General features: G+C 45.1%; 1 long non-coding RNA gene across 1 annotated transcript; it reads right to left on the reverse strand.

Moving 5' to 3' along the window:
• Positions 1-7,214: 7,214 nt before the first annotated feature.
• On the reverse strand, positions 7,215-9,204 carry LOC128138614 (uncharacterized). Its single transcript, XR_008234086.1, has 3 exons — positions 8,961-9,204; positions 7,731-7,929; positions 7,215-7,300 (listed from the first exon to the last, which is right to left on the reverse strand). It is a non-coding gene; the product is annotated as an uncharacterized LOC128138614 (long non-coding RNA).
• Positions 9,205-10,056: the final 852 nt, after the last annotated feature.

Genomic DNA, 10,056 nt, shown 5'->3' on the forward strand with positions numbered 1-10,056 from the left:
CAGACACACCCTGAAGATCCATTTAGCCTAACTGGTTCTGTAAGCAGTACCAGACTCCCCCAAATGGGCAAGAAGGGTATAGGTGTGGAAAACCAATTCCTAGAGGCACACTAAACACATGGGAGAAGAAATTAGTCAAAGCAATCTTTAAGAACTCCACATTTCCAATACACTGGGAAAGGAGGAGAACTTACATACTTAAAGGTAATTTATAAGCTTTAGAAGTCACCACCTAACAATGCTGCTACCTATCCTTGCAGCTGTTGGGATAAGCTTCCTTTGACCTGCAAGTTTATTTTTCACAGTGTCGTGGTTTAACCCCAGCCAGCAACTAAGCACCACGCAGCCGCTCACTCACTCCCCCCCCACCCAGTGGGATGGGGGAGAAAATCGGGAAAAGAAGTAAAACTCGTGGGTTGAGATAAGAACGGTTTAATAGAACAGAAAAGAAGAAACTAATAATGATAAAGGTAACACTAATAAAATGACAACAGCAATAATAAAAGGATTCGAATGTACAAATGATGCGCAGTGCAATTGCTCACCACTCGCCGACCGACACCCAGCTAGTCCCCGAGCGGCGATCCCCCGCCCCCACTCCCCCCAGTTTCTATACTAGATGTGGTGTTGCATGGTATGGCATACCCTGTTGGCCAGTTTGGGTCAGCTGCCCTGGCTGTGTCCTGTGCCAACTTCTTGTGCCCCTCCAGCTGGGCATGAGAAGCTGAAAAATCCTTGACATTAGTCCAAACACTACTTAGCAACAACTGAAAACATCAGTGTTACCAACAGTCTCCGCATACTGAACTCAAAACATAGCACCGTACCAGCTACTAGGAAGACAATTAACTCTGTCCCAGCTGAAACCAGGACACACAGGATCCCTGCCTCCAGGGCAGTTGCCATTTCGCACTGCTGCCGCCTCTTCCACAGGCAGTGCATAGTGTCATTTCAGAATGCCTTTTATTTGTTGTTTTCCTAGATTCAAATTAGAAGGCCATTTGGAAAAAAACATCTTCAGTGGGCCTTTGGTATGGAAGGCCAGGTAATGTTCACAAGCCCAGTGCCCTTTGCGTGCGCTACAGCTGGTAGAACTGGCCAACATCTCACCCAGTCACTGCCCCTTGTCCCCCCTGATTTTCTCAACATAATGCTGCCATGAAGGTAAACATCTACTGATGGGAATCCCTTATCAGATAGGGTGCTTAGCCATTCAGTGACAACTCTTACTGGTGCCTTGCTTCCCCCCCATCCTCCCCCACCATATTTCAGCCATTACACCTCAGCAAACTGAAACAATGCAGACTCCTCGGTTTGTTTTGCAGCTCCCGGGACTCCAGGCTGTGATGTGCTTGAGGAGATCTGTCAGGAAAACAATTCTGTTTGTATCACCTAACTCTTCAGTTTCAGTTTCAGTATCAAACTTCAACATGCTAAATTTCTCATCCAGCGTGCAGAAAGACTCCTGGGACCTAAGAACATGCAGATGAGTCCCAGCACACCTGTACAAGGAACAGTACCTGCCTTCGCAGGAGACAGGGAAATGGGTGATCTGTGAAATAGTGATCTTGAATAGTTTTTCACAAGGTGAGTCTTTTCTAGGATCAATAGAACAGGCTGAGGCTTTTCTGAAGGGCTTTTATTTGCCCACTGCTATGTCAAAAGAGGGTTAGCAACAAAAACTTAACACTAGATTGTATTTCACAGTTCAGTGAAAGACGTGAGACTGCAGACTAGTGCATAAAAGGCAATTCAAGAGAATCACAAATAACCATTTCTGTACCCTCTGGGAGAGGCTTTCAAAGCTGTTTGAAGGATTTCATTGGATTTGTCTGCTTCTCACCCCATTGCGTGGATCTACAGTTTTACTGCCAAAGGGTTTAGGTACTACAGAGATGGATACCTTTAAAACAGCAACTGTAATGATCTCATGCATAAATATACACAAAGATGCTCTAATATCACCCATGTTTATAACTCAATGGATGCTCCTACCAAGGGAGTGGTTCCTTTCCCTAGCCACTGAACAAGTAAAAGGATGGAACAAAATGAAATGATCAAGCTCTGAAGAAAAATTTCCCTTTTCATTTAGCTTTAATTTAGAGCTGCATTTAGTGGTGAAAAGTGCCAGCCTGACAGCTCTGAAGCATGAAGCGCTTGATCCTCTGCGCCAGAACCACACAGGCACTGGCCAGGCAAGCTGCCTGCCTACTTCTTGCCCTGCCAATACAATATATAATTAAGGAAAGTAAAATAGAGATAGAAATGTATTTTCTCCAAGTCTTTGATGCTGACAGCTTCTCGCCTCCAGCCTTCCTGCACCTCAGCAGCTTGGAAAATGACAAGTGAAAGCAATGAACACTGGCACTTCATTACTCACAGAGTGGCTTTTCCACTCAGAACAGTGGTTGCTCTTCATCATCATGAAGACTAATTGTCTGGCTTTGGGGGAGTGCCTTGGAAGCAATGCAGGGGCCCAATTTAACAGTGTCATCTAGAGAGAGGGAGACAGTTTGTGGCCCAAATGCCTCACTCAACAGCCACAGCGGGAGAACAGAGAAGCATTATCCTTGCTGTATTGCTGAGACACCAACTTCAGTAATGATGACACACCAAAGGTAAGTAACTTTCCCCAGGTCTCACTAAGCATGCACTCACGTTTTCCAATTTCCTTTCACTGAACTACACAAAACCTCTCTCTGCATCAATAAATTACACGTGCCCAGGACCATTCCCTGAAATGGAGGCCAACTGGCACAATTACCCTTGGCCATTTGGTTGCATTTTGTTATGCAAAATTTGGATGCAGAATAGCTGCATTCAAAATGCCCGCTGGGAAATCCCCTGGCCCACTCCCACTTGTGAGCAGTGCCAAGGAAGTTGTTGAGCTTTTCAGCCAACATGGGCCAAACCTGGACCTGTAAACCTCCAAACGATTTAGCACTACAGATGATCAAGGTCCAGTTCACGGGATCACTCACTGCTGCTGTTTAATTCAATACCACAGATGCTGCCAAAAATTCTCCCTCAGACAGCACCTCACGCTAACGTACACAGGGTAGGTTTTTTCAATACTCTCTTAAAACACCAGTAAACAGAAGCAGAGGAAAGCAATGGGAATAAACCAAGCTCATCCACTATCTCAGGGATAGAAGAGTGGCTCATTATCTTAAGAATACAGCCTAAAGAGCATCTGGCTTCAAACCCAATGTTCAATTGGAATCATTTTTTCCGTTCCTGTGATGAATAGGTAGAAGGGGTGGGGGGGTTGGTTGTGTTTTTTGTTTTTAAACTTACTTTTAAATAAAAAGGGGAACAAAAGGTATTAAGCATCTACAAAGAGACAAGGTACTATCAGAAGTGTAGGATCTAGCCACAAGAAGTGACTGAAGAAATGGAGACAGAAAATGGGACGGGTCAGCAAGTACCTAGGCACAATTCACAAGTGAAGCGATCCTGTCAGCAGAGCCCTTTTTGCCACCAAAATGCTTGATCAGCAACAGTTCAGTCCTTCAAACAAGAGGACGTCAGAGCAATTAAAATGTGAAAAGGCAACACATACCCTGAAAGACAATGCCTGAAGAGGCAGTTGATTTGGATGAAGGAGAGACTGGAAGAGATCTCCAGGCCCACCATAAACTTACTGAACTCCATATTAAGCAATAAGGGGTTGACTGGTTGCTTTCTGCTTGCTTTCCTTCCATCAGAAGGCTGTTGCAGAACCCAAATCTTCTAAGCATTTAGAGTTTTCTTCCAGTTTACAGCTTAAATTTACTCAGGACCAGGTGGTACACATGTTTTCTGGTGCGCACAGCTTTAAGCCTAAAAACTGTTCTCCCTAAATGGTATTTCCCTCTCCTGCATTTACAGGAGTCACCCCACTCTTCTTCCACCTGTTTTTCTAGCCTTAGCAAATCAAGAACTCCTGATGTCATCACGCATGTCCATTGCCCATGTCCCAGCAATCCCTGCAGCTCTCTTCTCCAGTTATTCCAGAAGGAGGTCATCTTTCTTGTACATGAAGGACCAGCAGGGCAGCCACGTCAGATGAGCTGTGCTCTGTTCAGTGGCATTAACTCTTCTCTACACTTCCTGAAAATACTTGGCCTGACACCCTGCAGTGTAGCACTTTCTTATGCCCACATCACACTGCTGGCTCCCAGCTGCTCTCCTGTCCTTCCCTTTAGCTACCTGTAGTTCTTCTTCCCCCTCCTCAGTTTTGGCCAGCTGAAGAACTTAGAAGGGAATCATAGAATCACGGAATCATAGAATGGGTTGGGTTGGAAGCAACCTTCAAGAGCATCTAGGTCCAACCCCCCTGCCATCGACAGGGACACCCTCCACTAGACCAGGTTGATCAAAGCCCCATCCAACCTGGCCTTGAACACTTCCAGGGAGGGGGCGTCCACAACTTCTCTGCGTAACCTGTTCCAGTGCCTCACCACCCTCAGAGGGAAGAATTTCTTCCTTATATCTAATCTAAATCTACCCTCTTCTAGTTTAAAGCTATTACCCCTTGTCCTATCACTACATGCCCTTGTCAAAAGTGCCTCTCTGGCTTTCTTGTAGGCCCCCTTCTTCCCCCACTTCTAAATATCTTCTTGGGGGTCTCGGCTTGCTGCCCTTCAGCTACGTAGCTTATCACAACAGGACAAGGGTAGCACTGTTTTCTTCCCAAGTAAGCAAACAGTTAAACGGTTTATTTAAATATAAAAATGAAGAGGAAGAAAAAAATTTACAGCAAAGTGGAAAGTGAAAGTTTAAATTGGTGCTGAAGCAACTTGAATACTTATTTTGCAGCTGTAGCAGAGGGCTGGCACACAGGTGTCTGATCATAATAAAACAAAAAATCCTTCCACTATTGCTTCAAATTACAAGATAACTTCATCTAAGGGAAGACAAAATGTATATACACAAACATTGCCGTTTGTTTATAGTGCCTTCTCAGCACAACATTTCTCTCACAGCACCAAGAACTTACTGGTATGAAAAATTACAAATTTTAAGTGCTATTTTAAAGCAATTTACAGTTAAATCAACAGTAGTTAGAAAATAGTCAAGAATTTGACTTGCAGAACTGTCTCCCATTCTGATTCATTACTTTCTCAACAGCTTTTACTATTGATGAAGCTTACCACTAGCTCACTATTTGGGAATGACATTCTTTGTTAGTATTGGTCCAGTTAGAAACTCAGCAGGCTGGCTTGTTCATCACTGCAATTTTTCAATCAGAGGAAAGAAAGAACTGAGGAAGAACGAAGCAGAATGAAGGCCGGAAGGTACCAGTTTCAACTACCTTTCACCCGGGTGCAGAAAGAAGCTTCTTTCTAAAAACAAAAATTGCATCTCTATCAGGATATTGGCTAGGCTGGGAAGCGTCTTTTTTCCATCCTTTACTTCACTAAAAAGCTTTTTGGCCCAGCTGGTTTTCTCCTGATGCAGAAATGTGGAAGTATCAGGAATCTGGCACATTTGTATAGGAAAGCTGTTGCCCACTTAGCTCTGTAGCTGTGACGGTAGGCGCTGCAATGGTCACGTTCCCCTGCAAACAGCAGTTGTCTTTGCAGGTGAGCCATGTCATGACAAAAACGTACTCCATTACAACTTCCCAGCTGGATGAGCAAGGACACCACTAGTGGGTCTGCAGGTCAGAAGCCCAACGCTGGTGCCACACCTCGGGCTCTTGACACAATGGTAGGTCAATATGCAAAACTTAAAATGTGCGGTGGTTACTGTCGGAATGCCAAAAATAAAGGAGAGCTATGGCCTGTGGGGGACTTCAGAAAAAGAAAGGAAGATCTCACTCTCTCTATGTTACATTTTCAAAAATGACATCTAGTATGTAAAAAGCAATCAAGACAGGATTAACAGCTACCAACAAGCAAACAGATTTCCTGGAATTGTTCTGGAATCATATAATCCCTGTCCAAAGGAAGCTATCCACCTTGAAGATGCGAGACAGTCAGTGGCATTTCTACAGTTGCTCAGCTACATTTTAGTTCATCAGTTAGCATGCAGCCTGGCTTTTAAAAGACGTTGCACTGGCTAGAAGAGTCAGAGCTGAATGGAGCTCTCACGTGAAGTCGAGGGGAGAGGAATACAACAACACATATTTACCACAAACTGGAATATAGTTGACAAAACAGTAATCCACTTGGCACGGCAGACTTGCCATGGTTTAGATGCTTCTGCTAACATCTCTGTCAGAGGCTGTCGTTATTTTATGGGCTATCGTTATACTCATGAACCAGCCAGCTTTCACTTGCATGAGGACTGGAGTGAGACCCCTGTGCTCACTGACTCAGCCAGCAGAAAATAAATAAATAAATAAATAAATAAATAAATAAATAAATTTTCAAATCACATGTAGCACAAAAGAGGGCCTTCTTCAGAAATTAATGGCTCTATAGATAAAACAATGGATTAGATCAGCTTCTCATTAACTCTTAAGTTCTCTGTCCTCTGTTCTGACAGGTGTTGATTCAAAATCACTCTCTACTCAGAAGCTCTACAGTTGGATATCCCGGCAGGAGCAGTGGGGGACAGCAGCCAGCTAGACCAAGACCTACTCCTTGTTCTCTCTGTTAAGTCAATAAACCTGAAGGAGCATAAAAGTGACTCCTCTGATAGCAAAAACAGAACGGGATGAAGGGGCTTGAGGTTTTTAGAACTGGTCTCCCATATATCATAACGATGTAGCAGGAAACACTTTCTTTTGATCCCATTTCACATTTCCTTCATAGCCAGAAGAAATTTCATTACAGGAATTTTCATACCACTAAACTGGCAAAAAGGCATACAAGCCTTTTTATCCCTTCTTCTCCTCTTATACTTGTTCCATAAAACCATTTTCCACTCTCCAGCTCACGATCTCTCTAAGCAGAAAAGTCCTATCTGCCACACACTTGACATAACCTAGGTAGGATATGACAAAGTTTCAAATACATCAGTACTCATAAAATTAGAAACATCAAAATGCAGAAAAGAAAAAAAAAAGGAAAAAGGGGTGGTGGGCTAAAAATTAGTTTCTACCTTGACTGTTAGGCTCCTAAGCTGCCAGTATTTAACATTAATATTTCCATTTCAAGGTCATGATTGCTACAGTTCTGCTATTTGTGGATATCAGTTTGAGATTATCTGCCTTCAACCTGCTCAGGCAATCCACTTCTTGAGGTTTTTTAGGGGGGGGGTATGTTTAAAATGGCTAGAATCCACCCCTCCAAGCTATCATTATGCTTCTCTTGAGTTAAATACAAGAAGTTAGCTCCACTGGTACATTCATCCACAAGAACGTTAACACCTCCAACTTCATAGACAACCATAAATTATTTCTGTCAATAGCAAATTCCTAAACATAGTACAACACTCTATGAAAGAGAAAAAGAATGCACATAATCAGCAGTTCCCTTTTTGACTAGAAAATTAAAATCTCTAACAGCAGATAAGCCTGAACTAAACATCAATCAAATCTGGACCCCAAATGGGGTATGGCTTATGATATGCCACATGTCTGGACTTGACTCTTGAAAGCAATCATGCACTTAAGAAGATTTGAGGTTGTTATGCAGAGGTTTAACTAGAGTCTTGGCACCTTAATTTGGGACATGAAAGGTATTTGCACTACAGTACCAGGTGCAGTAAAGGAAACTGGCCTTGCAGTTTGATTCCAACGCCGCATCCACAAACAAAATGAGGCTGCTACGTTTGAGGAACATGGATGGAAATCTCACCTGCCATCCCGAAGTTACGCTGTGGCATTTCGTCACCTCTTGTCACTTTCCTCAGGCTTGGTAAATCTTTTGCAGAGTCCGAGGCAAAGGCCCATAGCTTTTTCCTGTTTGTAACAGCAGATGTCTGCGTTTTCGCAGCTTGGTTTGCTGTGAGGCACCACTTGTACCCTTGATTTGCCTTCATACATGCATCCTTGTACTAGAAAAGAAAAGGAAAATTGCCAGTCATGCCAGTCATTATACTATCCACAGGGCAATGGAGTGCACTGCTTGTAAGAGGACTTAATACAGTAAATAATAATTAAATATCTTGATTTTTTTAACAGTTTCGTCACGTGCTTAGAGTATGACCGCCAACACAACCTAACACGAAGAAATCTTAAGATAAGTAGAGCTGTATTTTAAAAAGTGGGGTTTCTCTTTCCTCTCCTGAGGGTTTATCACCCAGAGCAGGCTGAAGTTCTGATCCTGCAAACTGCTCCCCAGTGCTTGAATGCTCACTCTGGGAAACAAATTCTGTTGCAGGTACAATCTTTGTTTACTTTCTAGTTTGAATGAAATGAAAGCAGACATTTAGCAATAAAGGCAGCATGATGCTTCTTACCTTGCACTCCTTTTTCTCTAATAGATCTGTATCTTAGAAAATTTGAGTATATTCTTTCCCAAACCAGGCACTGAAAATAAACCACTACCAGTATCACCTCATTTGCAGCAACTTCTGATACATCATCCCAGTGTGCCTTCCAAAATGTGCCATGCTGCACAGCTGCACGAAGTAAACTGGGAACACTTAAAACTGTCTTTGGCCTGGAGCACACAGCACACATCTCTGTTGTTTGCTATATTCTTGGTATGAGGCAGCAAAATGAACAAAGCCAGGCTACACATAGGGGGGTAGGGGGAGAAGGTCTGGATCCTACACGGTTTCGGGGGGAGGGGGAAGGATGAGAACCTATTTTATTCTCAAAATGCAACCCTGATGTTTTCCAAATTCCTTGCTGACCAGACCAAGACAAGATTTTTGAATGTTAACGGCAATAAAAAGAGCACATTTCAGTGTTTTCAAGTGTGTTGCTGTGCAAGGCGGAGAATGCATGAATCAGAGGAACATGCCACACTTTCCTGCTACAGCTGTTTGCCTAACAACTGAGAGGGGAGCACAGCGCTGGCTGCTGTGGGAAGCGACCCAGTAAGGACCAGTGCTGACTGCAGGGAGGAAGAACCCAATACCTTCCCATGCCCTCAGTAGCTCTCAATGGCAGCAAACAACCAGAAGAGCTGTTTTATCCTGAAGCACATGGCAGGGCAGCTGCAGGAAGTTTCTGCCGTGATTGCACACCTTGCCACCCACCCAGCTGTCATCAGTGCCCGTTACGGCACAGAGAAACACCTACGTTTCATGCACATGCCTGCACAGAAATACACGCAGAGGGAAAAAATCCCTTGGGTGTCACATACAGAAATAGCACTGAAAACCTTGTCCTCTGACAGAGTCCCTGCAGTGTCTTCCCAGATCAATAAGCAGCATGCCTTGTGGCAGGATCACCATCGCAAGCGTATCGCGTGCTTTCATCTCCATCTTAATCTATCGGCTGGCACTTGCTCCCTCCAGACTGTAGCCGGGATAAAAGCGATTCAGTTTACAAGAAGCACAGCACCGTGTGAGCCCGCTGTGCGAAGTCCTGTATTTATAAAAATGGCTATAAATAATAAAACTCTGCAGGGACCGCTGACCCACACAGAGGCTGTGTTTTCTGAAGAGGGCGTCTGCGTGAAACCTGCAAACCCAGGACTGCGACCCCCCTCACCCTGTCCCTTCTCTCCTTCCCTCAGCCGGGCCCGGCTCCAGCTTGGAGCCCCCCCCGGGCAGCCAGCAGGCAGGAGACACCCCCACGCCCGCCCAAGGGCCTCGCTCGCCTCACGGGCAGCCCCAGCCCTCCCCTCAGCCGCGACTGCAGAGACCAAAATGGCCGCCCGGCAGCCCCGTGCCCCAGGACTACAGCTCCCAGCATGCCCCGGGAACCTACATGGCCGCCTGGCAGCCCCGCAGGCCCCAGGACTACAGCTCCCAGCATGCCCCGGGGCGCGCCTTCCTGCTGCCTGACCCTGCAGGGACACCATCCCCGGCCCGGCCCCGCCCCCCGCAGGCCCCATGGCCGCCTCCCCGGGGGAGGACGAGGACGAGGACGAGAAGAAAGAGAAAGAGAGAAAGAGAAAGAGAAAGAGAAAGTGAGAAAGAGAAAGAGAAAGAGAAAGAGAAAGAGAAAGAGAAAGAGAAGAAGGGGGGACAGAGCGGCAGAGAGAGGTGGGACAGGGAGCAGGAGAG

The sequence above is a fragment of the Harpia harpyja genome, unplaced genomic scaffold, assembly GCF_026419915.1.
Source record: "Harpia harpyja isolate bHarHar1 unplaced genomic scaffold, bHarHar1 primary haplotype scaffold_65, whole genome shotgun sequence".
In the NCBI taxonomy this organism is placed as follows: Eukaryota; Metazoa; Chordata; class Aves; order Accipitriformes; family Accipitridae; genus Harpia; species Harpia harpyja.